This window comes from Festucalex cinctus, chromosome 12, assembly GCF_051991245.1.
Source record: "Festucalex cinctus isolate MCC-2025b chromosome 12, RoL_Fcin_1.0, whole genome shotgun sequence".
Taxonomy (NCBI): domain Eukaryota; kingdom Metazoa; phylum Chordata; class Actinopteri; order Syngnathiformes; family Syngnathidae; genus Festucalex; species Festucalex cinctus.
In genome coordinates this window covers 21,576,068-21,595,244 of record NC_135422.1, presented here as the reverse complement: position 1 = coordinate 21,595,244, position 19,177 = coordinate 21,576,068, and the positions used below count along the sequence as shown (strand labels likewise).

At 39.8% G+C, this 19,177-nt stretch overlaps 1 protein-coding gene across 2 annotated transcripts in view; it reads right to left on the bottom strand.

Annotated features, from left to right (window-relative positions):
* Positions 1 to 8,710, bottom strand: part of lrfn5a (leucine rich repeat and fibronectin type III domain containing 5a) — a 159,512-nt gene extending 150,802 nt beyond the window's left edge. For both annotated transcript variants that reach the window (XM_077539419.1, XM_077539418.1), the window contains exon 1: positions 7,815 to 8,710. The gene's annotated coding sequence lies outside the window, so the exon portion shown is untranslated. The remainder of the gene's footprint in view (positions 1 to 7,814) is intronic.
* Positions 8,711 to 19,177: the final 10,467 nt, after the last annotated feature.

The following is a 19,177-nucleotide window of genomic DNA, read 5'->3' as shown; positions in this document are numbered from 1 at the left end:
GCTAAATCTATTACTGGGGGCCTTGATTATATCAGAGGAATCATCAAATCAGAGAATTATCAAGACATTCTAGGGGGACGTGTCATACCAAGTGTTAGACCAATTGCTTGAAGCTCATGAGTCCTCCAGCATGACAAAAACCAAAGCACACATCCAAAAGCACACAGCAATGGTGAAAGAGGAAAAATAGACTTTTCAATCTGATTGAAAATCTTTGAAATCAGCTGAAATGAGCCATTGGGAAAAGAAACCTGCAAACATTCAAGAGCTTGAACAATTTGCAAAGGAAGAGTGGGAGGGAGAAAATACCAGCGGAGAAGTGCAAGAAGCTTGCCTACAAGAAACGTTTGGAAAATGTCATCACCGCCAAAGGGTGTGCAACCGAATATCAAAGAGGGGTGCCATTATTGCCTGCACATGCTGGGTTTTCTTTTTCATCTTTGGAATTACAATATGTAAGTTGAAAAACAATTTACTTTCTTAAAATTACTTTGGACATCCAATTAAAAGGTACCTGATGATATAAATTTGGTACATTTCCATTTATTGTGGGAATGCTGAAGCATGCAGTGAATAAAAAGATAAATAAATACATAAATAAGTAGACTAAACATCAAACTCATACACACCACAAAACACCAAGAACAAGTCTCATGGTGCGCCAAAAGCCAAAGAATATAGATGTGTTTTAAGACGTGTTTTAAAAGAGGATAACGAGGGGGACTGTCTAATATTTAGTGGAAGGTCGTTCCAAAGGGAGGGACCGGCAACAGCAAAGGCTCCATCTCCTCTAAGCCTCCGCTTAGCCCTTGGTACCTCCAATTGTGTCTGGTCTGCTGACCTGAGGCACCGGGCAGGTGTGTAGGGGTGAAAGAGTTCGGCGAGATAAGATGGGGCAAGACCATTGAGAGATTTGAAAACAAATAGAAGAATCTTAAAATGGATTCTAAATTTCACGGGCAGCCAGTGAAGAGAGGCTAGGATAGGGGTTATGTGTTCCCTCTTCCGGGCACCAGTAAGGAGACGAACAGCAGCATTTTGGACAAGCTGGAGCAAGCAGGGAGGACTGGCTGATCCCAAAATAAAGAGCATTACAATAATCCAGCCGAGACGTAACAAAAGCATGGATTACCATTTCTAAGTGCTGCTGAGATAGATTTTTTACCTTAGCCAGCTGTCTAAAATGAAAAAAGCTGGATTTGACAACAGCGGCAATTTGCCGGTCCAGTTTAAAGTCACTGTCCATCTTGACACCCAGGTTTGAGCCTGTTGGCTTCAGATATTGTGCCAGAGGACCCAAGTCGGCAGGATGAGAAGAGCCACTGGGACCAAAGACCAAAACTTCTGTTTTCTTCTCATTGAAGTTCAATAAATTTCAAGTCATCCAGGCTTTGATTTCTTCCAGACAGGACAAAAGAGGCCTCAATGAGAAAGCGTCCTTTTTACTAAGCGGGGCATAGATCTGGCTGTCATCTACATAGCAATGAAAAGAAGTTCCATGTTTCCTAAAGATGGAGCCCAAGGGCAGTAGATATAATGAGAACAGAATGGGCCCTAATACAGATCCTTGCGGAACACCATATGACAGTGGGGCGGTGTTAAAGGTGTGTTTGCTGTAAGCGTAAAGCAACTAAAAAGATTTCATTTTAGTCATTCATTTTTAAATATATTTTTGTAATTGGCCGATTAACCAGTTTTTCAGAATATATTCTAACAAATATCGTAATCAGCATCAGCTTCAAAAATCCACATCAGTTGAGCTGCATATCTATCATTAGATACCTTGATGTGCATTGTTTTGACCGAGTTAATTAAACTTAATCATCCAACCATCTAACCAGAGTACTGCTTACCTGAAGCCGTTCCTGAATAGTGTGATGCCACATTCTAAGGGTAACTGTGTGTATGAGTGTGCAAGTGGTTCCACAGAGAAAACCACAACCGGAATCTGTGTCCCCTCATTTCTGCAATGGGGGGAAATTATGGAATTAGCACCAAAGTGCAGCAATTTGATCCTCACTTCAGACCTTGAGCTCAGTTTGGAGCCTCAAGCATGAATCACAGTTTTTATAGCATCAAGCTGACAGCTAAGTCCTTTAAAAGCTTGAATACAGCCATCTTGAATTTAGGAAGTAGAACATTGTGAATATTCCATCCATGTAAAATGCAGTTTGAAGACTTATAATTGCACTAAATTAAAAAGACTGTCGGATGGAAAATAATAGTGTTGTTATATGTCAGAAAAGTTCCAGGACGGCAGTCACCAAAAAATGAGGTGTTTCAAGTGTACTTCATCAGGCTGTTGAAGAAGGCCTGACTTAAACGTCAGCCCCTCACGCGAGCCTACAGAGGCCAGCGGCATAACAGTGTGGTCCGGGAACACCACACTGGCTGAGAGGAAGAAGCTACGGCGGGTCGTCTGGATCATCGGCTCTGACCTCCCCTCCATCTACAAACAGCGCAACAGGAGAAAGGCATAGAGCATCCTCAGGCACATCCAGCACCGACCCAGCCATGCTCTGTTCAAGTGGGTGGACTCAGGCTACAACCTGAGACACCACAGGCCAGAAAGCATCAGTGCTCACAGGGCCCGCCTCCATTACAGATTTTTCTCAACTGCTGTCAGGCTAGTGGTGCAAGACATTTGCGAAAGAAAAACTTTCTTTTCCACAGACTCTTACAGTCTTTTTTTTATATATTACTGCATAAACACTAAAAACAAAATATTTACATAATTATCAACACCATACACTCATGGAGCAAAATGTTGTACCAGATTTTCACCACTATAAGTGGGGGGTTAGAAGACCATATCTATCAATGTATAATAAAAATACATGCACACATTATGCTGTGTAAGGAATAGCAATAAGAAATTAGCCTTAAAACGTCAATCATGAAATGCACTACAGTACAACTTTTATGGAGTTAAATATATGTAAACAACTGAAAATATCTTGGTGACCTTCATTGATGGGAAAATTCAGTTTACAGTATATGCAAACTACTTCAAATTTCAGCACACAAATTTTTAAATGAACTAGTTCAATTCATAGTTCATAATTTAAAATTTTTAAAATAAGTCTAAAAATAACCTAGTTCATAATTCATAATTCAAGACTTTTAACCGTCCCCTTTTCAGTCTTATTGGTGTATTCAAGGATCTTCTCAAAAAGGAGAAGCCAAACGTCCGTTTGTCACTTTTTAAAAAATGTGCATGGTAGATATCCTATCAGCTCTCCTGTCGTCCGCGGCCATTGACGGGATCGAGAACCAATTGTTAAGATGATCCACCCGGAAGACGGAGAGATAAAAGATCCTTGAATACACCTTTAGGTGAGTCAGTCTTGCTGTCGACTGAAGATGACATCACCTGTGCTGAGGAACTAGGTTACGACCAATCATGGCTCAGTTTGCTGACCAAAACCAGCAAACAGGTGAGCCATGATAACTTGGGATTGATATGAATTAGAATGTATGAACTTGTTTCAAATTTAAATCAGAACCTGGAATGGAATTAGTGTAGAGTGAAGTTATTACATTGTCCATTTACAATGTGATACGAAGAAAAAGAAAAGTGTCCTTCTAAAAATGTAGTGAGTAAAGAAATGCAGACAGATTTAAAGCTACTGTTATTTATATTTCTTGCATAATGCTGTTGTGCTATTATGAGGATGCACTACCTCGTTACCTGTAACACCTCCTGCCCACCTTATTGGACACGCTGCTAAAATGTGCATCTGATTGACCCATTAGGGACATGGCCTGGCCTTTTTAAAATCATGTTCAACTCTTGATGAATTTGTGAAAGAAAATCTTTATAAAGTAACAACAGCCATGTTTACGGTATGTAAATATTCGTAATTTTAGATACTAGATTCGTACCAAATATTGCCAAGGATGCACTATTGTTAGGTGAACTTAAGTAAACTTAACAACAGCCACCAAGCGCCATCTAGATTAATCCTGCCTGGGTGAAGAGAGGCAATCTATTTACAGGCGCTGTGATTAAACAACAGATCATTAGCTCAAGGGAAAGTAGTAGTTAGGCAATGATGTGCATATACTAGTCTAGACTGTTTACTGTGTATTTAAAAAAAATGTTGATTGCAACAAGTGTCTCAATGTGTCAAACTACTCATGTAAAATATCAAAATATTGATATTACAATATTCGACACCCATATCCACATATAGCATGTGTGTGTACTATATTTGTTATGTTTGAATACCTCATATGAATTTGCTTCCACAAAATCAATTCAGATGTCAGAATGACATTCAAGCTCGCTTCATTTGCAAATTTGAGCTAACATTCATGGTCACCATCTTTCGTGCTCACATCTATGCTCTCTCTTCTCTCTGGTTGAGTTTATTCAGCTCTCTGTCTCTCAGCAGTGGAATAAATTGAATTAGAGCTCCACCATCCACTCTGCAGGATCCTGCAAGCCTCTGTCAGATAGTTAAAGAGAGAGTGAAGGAAAGCTGCTGCTGAAAGCTGAGATAAACAGAGGGCAAGAAGGAAGGCGCTGTAATAAAAATCCCCCTGCCCCAATAAAGAACTGTCTTAACAGCCTCTACTTCCTTGTACTATAGACCTGATGTAACAGTCAACACGTTTGTCTTTCCTGAGGTCGGCCGTGGGCACACTAGAGACGAAAAAAAGGAGATGGTGAACAAAAAAGGAATAAGGTCTGTTGCATAGAGAGAAAAAACTGATTGACCACCATTATATTAATAGTTCAAACGATAAATGCACTGCAAAATCAACTTTGAGCTTTACCCTAAAAAATACTCTGTAGCTTCTGACAACAACCACGGCTAAACTTCACAAGTGTGTATATCACCTAGATAGACAGACAAGCATACTAATTACACAAACGTCGATGAAACTGGGCAAAGCTTTACAATAAACCTCTTTATTCCTGTTTTATTGTTTAGTAAAAACTGCAGTCCAAGTCCATTTATCGTGAAGCTAATGGAAACGCAAACTAGTCTTTGTACTTGTAAATTGGACACTTCAAGCAATCGAAAATGGAGTGAAAATCACCATTTCCTCACGTGCTCAGCCACACTCTCGTTGTAGTGCAGAGATCATTTACATAATGTGTTCTTGTACATGGGACATCAGCACCATTATGAGTGGCTTGTGTGCATACATTTATTACCTTCATCAGTTTACCTGGACTAACGAGTATGATAGAGTACAGCAAAGAATTGAGGAATTTCCATCCATCCATTTTCTTGACCGCTTATTCCTCACAAGGTTCGCGGGGGGTGCTGGAGCCTATCTCAGCTGGCTTTGGGCAGTAGGCGGGGGACACCCTGGACTGGTTGCCAGCCAATCGCAGGAATTGAGGAATTTAAAAAGTGGATATATTCAGGTGATAAATTTACAATAGATTAAAAAAAAATCAAAGAAGATCATGTACAGTTTTTAAATAAGTAAGTTAAGGTAATGCCCTCATTTTTAATTTGCTACAGTTATTTTTTTGTGTGTTTTCAGATTTAAAAAATTGTATGTTGATGTTTACAAGAATTATGTGTTTCTTTTATTTATTTATTTTTTTTATTTTATTTTATTTTTTTAAAGAGGCATAAGAGTGGGTGGGAGAGGGATGATTTTTCAAAAGATAATTTTAATATTTTAATATTCAAATTTACAGTACAGTGTTCCCTCGTTTTCCGCTGGGGTTAGGTTCCAAAAAATACCCGCAATAAATGAAATCCGCGAAGTAGTTAGCTTTATGTTTTACAACTCTTATAAATGTTTTAAGGCTCTAAAATTCCCGACTGCACAATTTATACACTTTTCTCATTGAGGCATTTACATGTTCTCACATTTCTCTCTTGTTCAAACTTTGACAATGTTCAAACCTTCATAAATTTTATAAAATGGGTATATTACTGTAAAAAAAATATGCAAAATTGCACTTAAAAAAAAATCTGCGATACAGCGAGACCGCGAAAAGTGAACCGCGTTATAGCGAGGGAAGACTGTACCTCTGAAATGTTCTTACCACCCTCAAGTTAAATCATGAATTAACAGTTGCTAACTACATTTTTTTTTGGAAGCTGAGTTCATGTTCACTGACCACACCCGAGCCTGATTACCTCCAGACCTATTCCTTAAAGTCACTTAAATAGAACCTGGCTGCCAAAATCAAGCAAAAATACCTGAAAAAGTTGTGACAAAATGACAATGCAAAAAAACTCACGAACAGATGGCAAACAAAGTAAATGACATCTATCAGCGTGAAAAGGGTGACAAAGTCATTCTTAAAGCTTTAGGACTCCAATGAACCCCGGTTAGAGCCATTATCCACAAATTGAGACAGCACGGAACAGCGGTGAACAGAAGGCCTACAGAAATTATCCTACAGCACAGAAACCACTTAACCAGAAGGTCACAAAGGCAACAAGACAACACCAAAAGATGGTGTATGTCTCGTTCCATCTGCCGTAAATGTAATGCAGCATTTCGGAAAAAGAACATCAAACCAACAGCCAACATGGTGATCCGAGTGTGACGGTCTCTGGCTGCTTTGTTACTTCAGGACCTGGACGACTTGCTGAGACTGATAGGACCATGAATTCTCTTTATGAGAGAATGTTATGTTTCACCTTTTTAATACAGGTAGGTAGCTTTGCAATGCCCCCCCCCCCTTCTTTTTTTTTTAATTCATCCATCCATCCATTTTCTTGACTGCTTATTCCTCACAAGGGTCACAGCGGGTGCTGGAGCCTATCCCAGCCAGCTTTGGGCAGGAGGCGGGGTACACCCTGAAATGGTTGTCAGCCAATCGCAGGGCACACAGACGAACAACCTTGCACACTCACAAGCACACTTAGGGACAATTCAGAGCGCCCCATTAACCTGCCATGCATGTCTTTGGAATGTGGGAGGAGACCGGAGTACCCGGAGAAGACCCATGCAGGCACAGGGAGAACATGCAAACTCCATCCAGGAAGGCCGGAGCCTGGACTCGATCTTGCGTCCTCAGAACTGCGGACGTGCTAACCACTCGTCCACCGTGCAACCATAAATAAATAATCACCATTTAAAAATGGAAAATAAAATTGTATATTATAGAACACGTTATCTTTTAAAACAAGTGAGAGGTGCACTTCACATCCACTCGCACAAGATGCCCAAAAGGAATGGCTGACTTGAATTTTTTATGAACATACTATATTTTGCTGTCGGTGCTGTTCATGCGGGTTCCCATTTTTGCTCCACCATACCGCGAACCTTTTCCTTTTCACACCGCACACAACACACAAGCACAGTCTTTGCCCGCCCCTCTCTGGTTGGAGGCAGGTGCAAAAATGTGACGCACAACATAAGGTGCGGGTTTTGGCTAAATTTCTGAGGGATTGTCTGAGCAGATCTTGGCTCCAAGTATCATCCGTGCACACGGCAGTGCATTTGAGTCACACACGTACACGACTCTTGCACGCGCGCGTAGTTTGCTCACCGCAGGCAGCTGGTGGAATTTAGCTTGAGCGCACTGACATCCGGCCAAGGATTACGCACACACAAGGCAGGTTGCTGCGCGCGCGCACGCACTCTGCACCTGTATAACTTGCACTGGACCCATACTGTGACCTTGGAATGTACTCATCTTCTGCAGTCAGTATACACCCCACCCTGGTGTCGTACCGATCGTTCCATGGTGCACATTCAACATAGCGACTTCAAACCCAAGAGCCACAAACCATTCCATCACTCGATGAATACAGGATGAGGAAGATGGCATCTTGTACGAACGCATAAGTGCATATTGAAATGAGATGTGAAAAAACAAACTTTACCTCCTTTCGTGTATGCAGCCTTTGTTGGCTTCCTTCGATGTCCAAGCGTCAGGGCTCGGTTATCTCTTCAAATGCCATCGTCACAATTCAGTCACAGTCGTAACTCCACAATGTAGGTTCCAAATGAAACAACAAGGGCCATCAATGTATGTGCAGGTGGAAATGTGTGAATATCCTTTGAGGTGAACGTAAATCCCGTGTCGGTTTTTAGACTTGAGTCTTCCAGAGGGGTGCGTCCATTCTGCATTCACGCAGCGGCCGACGGCGTCCTTCTTCTCGCCTTCGTCTCTTTTGCGCTCTCTCCCCGTTTTGTTCTGCGTGTTTCATCCCTCCATCCGCAAGGTTAGCAAAGAATCCCATCCGTGAGAAGTTGACACGGAGCCGCTTGAGCCGTCGCCTCTCTCCTCCCTTTCGCCTCGCCTCTTCCACGCCGTCCCACCAGCGCCTGTTTTCTCCCCCCGCCGGTCGCAATCCTCGCGCAGGTGACCCGCCAAGAATTCCTCTACTCTCCTCCGATATCCCAAGCAAGACGCATTCCAAAAGCAGATCAGTTGTGTGGTTAATAAAATAAAAGGATACGTCCTAGAGTGAGTTCAAGGATCTAAAATGTGCAACCTTTTCAACAATACATTTGAATTCACTTTCCAGTCGCAAGCCGCTGTCTCCCTTTCTCGCTCATCCTTGCTGGGATCAACTCAACACAGTTTTCTCTCCACTGTAGTCCGGTAGAGGAGAAAAAATACAACAAAATAACAATTTTGTGCTCATAAAGGTTACAATGAAGTTCGGGTTAAGGTTTCCCCGGCCACAGACAGTTTAATAACAGTACTCGGCTGATCCTCGCTCCGCGGTGATCGCTTCTCTTGCAGTTAATCCAGACAGCGCATTGGGTAACAGCCGTCAGTCTACGGCATTCAGTGAAGTCCACTTCCTGTTCGTCTTCAAAGTAAGACATTTGATGGAACGTCCAAAACGACACGGATGGCAAACTATATGGAACTAAAGTTATAGTGATAAAAAGAAAAGTAAGGGGGGATGAAATCATGTAACCAACCAGTTAAGCTCGTGATGCGAGTGATGATGAAGCATATCCATGTACACTCTTAAAACAGTTGTTTTGTACCAAAGAACACTGTTTTAAATTATTATATACAAAACTCTTTTTCTTCTTCTTCTTCTTCTTCTTCTTCTTCTTCTTCTTCTTTTTTAGGTTGCCCTGATAGTTGGATCAAATTGACCCATTTTTTACCCAAATGTGTTTATTTTTCTCTACCACTGTTTGAAGAGTGTACTGGTGGGTCATAACAAACATACTCATGTTCACACCTATGGACAATTTTGTTTTGAAATTAAAATAACGTTCATGGACTCTATGCAAAAATAAACACTTCCAGCTGACGTCACTTTACCCAGAATGCTTAGCGACCGCTTACCCTCTTGGTGGTCAAACAATCCATAGAAAGACACGGAGGGAGCATCGTTTTCGGTGAACGATTTGTGTCCGGATAAACTTGTCTTGCTGTACGTTCGCGGCGCCTCCCGGAGGGGAAACATCCAATAACAAATGAATGTAAAGAGCTTGATTTTCGGCAAGCGTTTTCATTAAAAGGGGGGAAATATGTGTCACAAAAAACGTCCCGAGTAAGATACTACATTACTGTGAATCATCGAAACCAGTTGTTTGGAGCCGCTAGCTAAAAAAAAAAAAATGGAATTTGGGCAAAGTGGAAGTGGAAGCCTAAGGTATGTTGTTTTTAGTTGAAACAGTATATCCATTAGGAATGTAACGATATCCAAACATCACGATACGATATTGTCACAATATGAAGATCGCGATACAATAATTATCACGATATGAAGATCACGATACGATAATTATCACGATATTGTTGGGACGTTGGCGATATTTCCAAAAGATCACAATATTGTAAAAAAAAAAGAGCTCATACTAAAATAAAAAAAAACACAATATTGTGCTTTTGTACATAACAGCAATGCATATAAACCACCTACAATCTCTAATAACAATATTGAGGCTCTTACTTAGTAATGCAAGCACACATTGATCGCTTCACAAGCAAATTAGGTTCCCCTTCATCTTACAATCAGCATAGATTTTAAACATAGAAGGCCAAAACATCCCTCATGAAAATTAAATTGCACTAATAAAATAGCCGCTAGAGGGTGCTTGAACTCCACAAATGGAAATCAACCTGACTTTTTTAACAGATGTGGTCCTTTTAAATATTGTGAACATGACGACGACGATATTGTGGCAGTTTTAATATCACGATATCACGATATTGCCCTTATTTTGACATCCCTAATATCCATCAATACTTTCATGGTGTAAATTGTCATTCATTAAATTGTTTGTGTCGTCTTGCTGTATATCGAAGTCTTCGACCTATCTTAGCTTGCTAGCTGCTAACAAACAGACCGCACGTCGTTTAATACACATTCCTCAGCAGAAATTAATCCTGAGTTAAAGTGTTAATTCTAATAATTGTGTTAAATCGTTAACTTTTTGTTCAAAATGATTTGAACACTTATGCAAGAAAAAGTATGATTGTTAAGACATTGAATGCGGAAGTGCTATAAATATAGTCCATTGGGCATGTGGTAGGCAGCCGGAGTATCTGGTTTAAACCAACAAAAAACATGGGGGGAATATACAAACTCACATGGGAAGGCCTGCGTCACTCAAACCAAAACTGTTGTACATGCTTAGCTGATCATATTTAACTTGACAAAAGTTTTAAAGGTATACATGGAAGTTACTACAAACCTTTCCTTTTAATCCTGTCATCTGTATGTTTTTTTTTGTTTGTTTTTGTTTTGTTTTTTGTTTTTGGGGGGGTCTCTATCTCCCTATCCTTTCTTATTTGTTAATCAGAATGTCACCAGAAATAAGACATTTGAATGTATGCTAAAATCTGAAGCAGATGAAGACATTTTGCTAGTACACTCTCTGTCTGTGTTGTCATTTATATCTCATGTGTCTCTCAAACCTTCATGTTTCTGCATATAGGAACTATGCTTTGGTTATGAACATAGGTCCTATCATGTTCAATAAAATATCCAAATGTATTCTAGCACCTCTCCATTTTCTACATCAGCATATTTTCAAGCGGATTAGGTGGAAACTGGTTGTTGATGAAGTGTGTTTACACAACTGACACCCCATGGTTATGTTGTAAAGAGTGCGACATAAAAGACAGATTTGGAGATATGCGCTTCCTGCAGTGTGCTGATAAGATGACAGTGCAACAGTTCCAGGGTCCATGCACAGAAGCATGAAGGGGAAAGAGGGATACCAAAAATACACCCTTCATCACATTGAGGCTTGCCATGGATGACTTTGATGACAATCAAGTTCACAGAAGAGACACAGAGATTTTATTTTTTATTTTTTTTGTGATGATTGTGAAACAATAGCAGGATGGACTTGTACAGGCTTGCTTGCATACACAGGGAACCAATTTATTTTGCTCATTTTTATATGTAGAGTGCACTGGGAAATCATGCAATATGTGACAAGTGTACTCCTGCATGGCAGAACAATTGGTCATGACAACAAACCAGCAAAATCCGACCTTCAGGCAGCTGTTGCAGCGCACGTGTTTATTGATTTGGTCTTAACAGCCGTTCAAGTCATTGAGACAGGTGGCTGATGGTTTAGCACCCTACTGAAATCGCTATTCGTTTTGTTAGCCGGGAGCTCATAAATGTGGGCAATCGACAACTACTAACATTTTAGAGTCTAATCCGATTTTTCTTCCGCACTCCCCCTCGAGCTCTGCCTCCTTTGCATGATTAAATCGATCTTGAAATTTCACTTTATTCAGACTTTGAGGGACTTTATGAGAGTAATAATTGCAATGTTGACTCTCTAGCTTTAGAGCATAAATTCCTGGCAATAAACTACTTTACAATAAATCTCTATGACTCTGAGCTTGATAGTATTGTTGGCCACAGGTGACTCAGCACTTACTTGATCGAGGCAATAGACTTCATTCTTTCACAGTAACAAGAATTGAATAGATGTTCAGTTTAAGTGTAAACTGCTCACCATAAAAGTACTTCGCATTCAGCTCAAGGCTTGTTTGGAAAGTTTGGTTCTATTTTCTCATCATGACCAGATGTAGCGCAAGTACAACACACCAGTGAACAATACATAGCTCTTGTGGTGAGTGATCATGCTACAGTTAACCACACAGTTGATCACAACCTCTCCTGGTGACGTTAGTAATTTGCTCTGAGAAACAGTTGGACAGACTGGACATAAACCACCCTACCAAGACCTATTCAGCTGTCAGGGCAAATAAATTACTGAGGCTTATTCTGTTGTCAGAGCCAAGAAATTAACCATCATCTAAATGGCTTTTTAATGTAGTCTGGCACGTTCCAAGAAATACAATAACACTCATCTGCTAACTGTTGAATCGTTTTTTTTAATCAAACAGAAGTTACATGATTTATGAACAGCCATAAAATAGCGTTATATTCTGCAACACCTGCCTTCATTTTTTTTTTTTAAATGATACCCTGCACGAGGTAGGATTTGCTATCTAAACATAATGGTCCAGTTTAAATGTTCAGAATAGGAATTCTACACCCAGCTACATGCTCCGTTAATAGAATACCCGATGGCTCATTGTCTGAAACAGATTAAAAGTTTATTTTTTCTGCATTAGTATCACAGCAGTGTAAATTCAAAAGGGTGTTAGGGAGAGGGTGACCAGACATCTCGCTGTGACCAGGACAGTCCCGTGTTTGAGCCTTGCGTCCCGAGTCCCGGCGGATTTGCCAACCCCATTGTTTTACTTTACAGTATGATAAAGTGCAGAATTTCAAAAACATGCAAAATGATGAGCTGATCACTTGTGTCAATATGAAAAACCTTCCATAGACTCCAAACGAGTAATTTATTTCATCTCTATATGTGCTTTTGTTTATTCCATTTGCTTTTGATGATACCTTTTGGTTCAACATGTTTACAGATATGTCCACAAGTATTTTGGACAACATCAGAGTTTTGATTCTTTTGTATTCAAACAGCACCACAACGCAACAAAATATATGACTGACATTTACAATTTAGGAATTGCAGTCACTATATCATCTCATAAATAATATATGATATGATACTGTGAGAGTATATAGCAGAGAGTATGCTGGATCTTCGTTCAATTTTTCAAAGTTAAAAGAAAAAGTGCATGTTTCTGTCTTTTTACGGATGTGTGTGTACACTTTAATATGATGGGCAAAAGTGCCTTCCAGAACAAAGCCGAACAGAGCAAAGCTGTCAGAACTGTGGCGCTAATGAACCTCATAACTTTTTTGTGGATGCTTCATACGCACGAAATGACTCAACTGGAAGAAGGGGCAACTTTAAAGTGCTAAAGGAACTGACATTTTCCTCTTTCCATTGTTGCAGATCAGCATTGCATTTTGTTTTATTTCTTGAAATCTTTTCAGTTTAAATGTGGATGTCTTGACATGATGGCCTCAGTTTGTTGCTCTGATGTGCTATATTTCCTTCATATGCTTCGCCTCCGGGGTTGGCTGCTGTTCAACAATCTGCAGACACACAAACCAGTCAGCCAAGTTTATGTATATATTTTATGCTGTCCTTATTCCGTTTTATACTGTCTACTTTTATTTCATGCACCCAAACGTAAAAACTGGCACATCTTGATTTCCGTGTCAGTGCAAGCCTTGTTTAGCGCGTCTGGCCATTTGGCAGACAGCTCTGGCCACAATTTGACATCTTCCGCCCATGGATGTCTCCTTGCACTTCCTTATAAACGTACTGTGTTTGCGTGGACTCCAGCAAAACAGTTTCTTCTTCCGCCATGTTAAGGAGTGTGCGGCCCAGGTTTAAACGTAATGAGAGGAGCTACTTCCATTGGATATGAAGCAAGTCTGCTGTGTTCATGCCCACAATGGTGGACACGGACTGACCATTTCTGACTGTGCCATGCTGTGTACGTCTGCAAAAATACCATAACTCGGTGTAGCTCGTCCCTTTGCACATTAAGACCACGCTTCATTCCAGACTGGTGGTGAACACGAATATAGAACCCTAGAACCTTAGATCTCAAAATATTACGGGTACTAATACTGCTGTTACTACTCTTAAAAATGTTTGAGTGATAAAGAACTTAAATTATTTGGTGTGTTTAAACAGTTTGAAGAAAGTACAAGAATTGGGCTAATGCTGGCCTATAATGATGTAACGCTGTCCATGGTGCTGATATTCTCCTCTGCCTTTGCAAGTATGGCTTCACTTCACATTTGAAATTTGCATGTGTTTTTTGTTACATGACAATAATGAAACGATCCACTTTTTTACCGGTCTGTCCTTTTGTGTGTGCGTGTGTGTCTGTGCGGTCACATGTAAATGGACAAAAAGGGACGACACATCCCTGAAAAGAGGGGACCTCGCTGAAGAATGGGGACATTTCTGAGGTCTCCACTTGTTTAAACCTCTTTTTGAGGGTCAAGACTTGATTTTAGAGTATAGGTTTGAATTGGATAATGGTTGGGGTTAGGGTAAGAATTTAGATTATGCAATAATTTGTGATAATTACATCAATGAGAAGTTCCCTCTTTTGTGTGCTTGTGCCACACTTACATGAAATTAATTAAAAAAAAAATCTAAATCTAAAATACTCTACCTTTGGGTGTTTCACAAATAGGCTAACTTCACTCAGTGGTCCTTCTTAATCCATATACTCAAAACTAGGGATGGGCAAGTACCGATACCAGGTATCGGTATCGGGCCGATACCAGGCTTTTTTCAAGTACTCGAGTACTCGTGACGCAGACGAGTACAAGCGACCGATGGCAGAGGGGGAAGACGTTAAGTGAGTCCTCCTTGCCTGGAACTGGCGCTAGCTTGTAGCAGTTTTTCACCAAAACTTCACCGGTTTGGAAATACTTCAAAATTGTGAATCTTAAACTAAAAGAGCATTTTTGTGTTTTATTTTGAGCGTTAAGACTATTGAAGAGTGACTGTGCTGTTTTTAGTGATTTTTTTTTTATTTGTCAAAAAGTACTACTGGTATCGGCAGTTGGTATCGGTATCGGTGAATACTGAAGGTCTGAGTATCGGTATCGGTATTGGTCTGAAAAAAAAGTGTTATCGAACATCCCTACTTAAAACATAATACAACACATTTCTTTCACTGTTTTTTTACAGGTCAAAAATAATTTTGACTCAATAACTAATTAAATGTCATGAAAAAGTGTTAAAAGTGTAAATAAGTCACATATAAACTGTTGTTAGCAGTAAAAAGCCAAAGAAAAAGGAAAGCGCACTTCCAGAGTAAATTATTTAGATAAGGGGTTTCCATTACAGGAGGTGTTTCCTGTGATAAACGTATACTTAATTGTTATGTTCATCTTAGCTTGTAATAGTGAAGCGCTATCTTAATTCCCTGAAATTGTCCTTGTTCAATGAAGCGTAGCTTCTTTGTCTTCATAAACAGTGTTGCCACAGTTACCTTGAAAAAGTAACTTAGTTACTTTACTGATTACTTGGTTTTAAAAGTAACTAAATTGCGTTACTGATTACTTGATTTTAAAAGTAACTAAGTTAGATTAAAAGTTACTTTTTTAGTTACTTTCAGCAGCTGCCGATAACACCATCTCAACATAAAAATAATGCAGTAGAAACGGAGTTCCAAATACTTTATTGAAAGTGCATTTTTAACATGAAAATAAAGGTTTTTTTTATGAAAAACAAAATAGGCAGTCTCTCTTGACTTCTTGTAACGTAAATACTTTTTATAAAACAAAAAATAAAAATCTATCCAGGTTGAAAATGAAAATCCCCTAAATTCCTCTATTGTTTGTTTGTTCCGCTATTCCAGTGTGTACACATGTATCAGTTTAAATATTTATTAGTAGTTATTGACAGTTATAATTGTTTTTTGGTTTGTTTGTTTTTTCTCTTCAAAATAAGGATCAGGAAAACAAAAGGTTGATAATTTAACGTTAAATATAAATATTTAACCTTTAGACAGACACCAACACAATTAAACAGAATATTTGCACATTGTGAAGTATTTCAGAAACATAAATTTAAGACATGAAATAAACCTACCGTCCAGCCAAAAGAAATATGAAGCCACCTTATGGAACAATAAATCTATCAAACACATTTTAACCACTTAATATATGCAAAAATATTTCCAAAAGTTCATTTCCCTTTTTAATCAACAATTTTTGTATTTAACAATTGTTTTTTCTTTTGTCATCACTTTCATTTTTGGTTAATGTATGACATCTTTTTTTGTTTTTTTAATCTGAGACACGATGATGACCACAGAATCACTACTGTTTATATTTTGTTTTTTGGGCTGTCGTAATCGCGGGCACGTCTCAGTTCTCCTATCTGCTGCTCATGCTAGTTGTAGACATTGACAGGGAGCCACAAACTGAGAAATGAGATACTTGCAGTGTGCTTTTAGCTTAGCTGGTGTGTTGGCTGTGGGACATACCTGTGTCGTTTGAATCCATGCATTGGATCGTCACGGGAGTTATTCTTTTTGGCTCGCGCGCAGTACCAACGCCGGCCCGGGACATACAAGTGCACCGAGAGGACTCGATAGCCATGGGAAATACCGAGATGTACGGCACCGGCTTCTGCTAACTGTGTCCATTTGTATGTTGTCACTCGTTGCGCGCGCGCGCGCCGTGTCACGAGCACGGAAACACGGAAGTAGCTTGAATGGTGATGCTACTGAAATGTAAACAAAACAAGTAGAGCACGGCGCAGAACTCTTGCTATTGTTATGAAAACCATAAAGCCTCACTCGCAACCGATACAGTCGTTTAGCTCCCCTTGACGAACGATGGTTCGGTCGAATCGTTTTTTTGTTCCACCCCTACTGAAAACGTAACTTGTCTGACGTCACTCCCCCTGGCGAGAGGGCGGAGACGACCTCATCCCATAATGCTTCACGGACCAGTTGACGATGGAAATAAAAAAAATTTTTTTTTACCACTTTTATGGTCCATAATGCACACTTTTTTTGTTGTGTTGTGTGCCTGTTGGTTAATAAAACTAGTAGTAAAAGTATCATCACTTTTGTTTTGAATGTGCAAACCATTCATGACCAGACCATGGCTGAATTCAGTGTGGTGATCAATGACTTCTGTCTCATCTTCGTAGTTAGCAGTAGTTGTTTGTGACTGTTACAACAGTGAGATAGTTTGCCTTCTTCATGAAAATGTGGAGTAACGCATTGATTCTCTGGACAGTAACTTTAATCAGACTACTTTGTAGAATAAAGTAACGCGTTAGACTATTAGTTACTTTAGAAAGCAACTTTTTTGAGTAACGCGTTACTCAAAAAAGTTGCTTTCTAAAGTTACTAAGTAACGCGTTACCGGCAACACTGTTCATAAATGACTCAGGGCTGTGCCATGATAAGCGGAAGTACTGTTCATCTCTTGAAGGACAGTTCAAAAGGGCAATGGAGATATTATACTGCACATACAGTAATATAAGACTCACTGGTCATCAGTTGTTTAGCTGCAAGCTTTTCACAGCACATGCAAGAGGAAACAAATCAAAATCATTAAAAATAGATACAAGGTTACCCATTCGTCCTATACCGCTTGACCTCATCAGGGACTCAAGGAACTGTAACCGATTCCGGCTGAGGTGAGAACAAGAGCACACCCTGTAGTGGTCGCAAGTCAATAGCATGGCACAAACGAGAAAAAAACTTTAAATAAATCACACTCACATTCACAACTATTACAGTTTGGTCTCTTCAAATTAATAGGGAAGTTTGAAGAAAAAACACACACACTTTTAGTCATTTTTGTTAAAAGTGTCAGTATGACCTGACAAGTAGAATATTACTATAATGATGTTTGAAAAAAAAAAAAAAGGTCATATCTCTCTCTCTGGCCCTATTTCACACATACGATGTGAAATGCATGTTCTTTTTTTTTTTTTCTTTTTTTTTAAGAAAACCAACCAATCTGAGATTGATGATGAGACTTGACAATCATTCTCGTACACTCACGGCCACAGTCACAGTGGATATAGCCCATGGCCTTGGCCGGTTACGTTGGACTTAAAAAACAACAAAACAAAGGAGCTTCTCTTCAGAGGGGGAGGGGCAATGGGGAGGGGAGACAATTCAGAACCAAATGAGAGATTAGTAACTGATTATACATTAAAAAAATAACAATAGCATTTATTGTTATAGTAACACTCAGTTGCAAATAAGTCATGCTACGAACGTAGCAGCCACGGCTAATGTCTGCTTGTTTAGAGGGCACAACTTCTGCATGTCAGTGAGGGTTGTGGATTTGGAAGGGATTAGGTGGAGTAGGGCTATATTCAAATTTTGTGAGCAGTTTTAAAACCCCACCTTTAAGTGAACATGTATGTTTTGGCCTGTGGGAGGAATCCAACATAAAAAAGTCTGAGCCGAGTTTTGAACCCAGATTCTCTCACTTGTGTATTCACAACAAACCACTACTCTATCATTCCTCCTTTGTACTGAGATATTTATATTTTGGTTTCAAAATTGCCCTTTGGGATAAGTTACTGCTGACCTTTCTAGTCACAGGCTGGGAATGCTTTAGATTCAGAATCTGCATCTGGATTTCTGTCTCATTAGAACTTTATTTTATTTATTTATTTTTTATCATCATTGATGTTGAATACTGAGTTGTTATTGTTGTGTTACCCCTGCCCCCAACCTCCCCAAAAATCTTTCCTTGACCAGTCAGCTCTGCCATATGTCTTTTGTTGTCGGCGCATGCCGCCAGACACACGGTGCTGTTTCTACCAAATGCTTTGTATGCTTCAAGTCATAGCATCTGCACTGTAACCTAGGGAACCGTACATCTGTGACGAGTCCCCAAAGCGAGATAGATGTTCCATTCATGGTAAGATTTGCTCCTGCCTTTGCGCCTTGCAACGTTATCTACCTCAAGTCAGATAATCATTCAAAGTGTGTTGACGTGTGTTTGTGTCTGCGTGCGAGTGTGTTTGTGTATGGACATGTATTGCCAAACAGATAAGCCTTCTCTGCAAGCCTCTTATTCACACAGCGCCGAACAAGACAAGCCAGGCCACAATCACCCATCTTGTTTATGCTTCCGTGTGACTAAACACAGCGCGTATGTTTATGAGTGTGTTTTTGCTGTCTCTGGAAAGGTGTGTCTACAACTGGCATTACACGCATGCACAAAGCATTGTGTGTGGTTGTGTGTTTAGAGACATCTTTAATTCTGTAATGATTCTGTTATATTGTGTTGTTGGTGTCTGACGGGTAAGATTGCTGTGTATGCGTTTTATTGTTTTAGTGCCAACAGGAACAATGGTC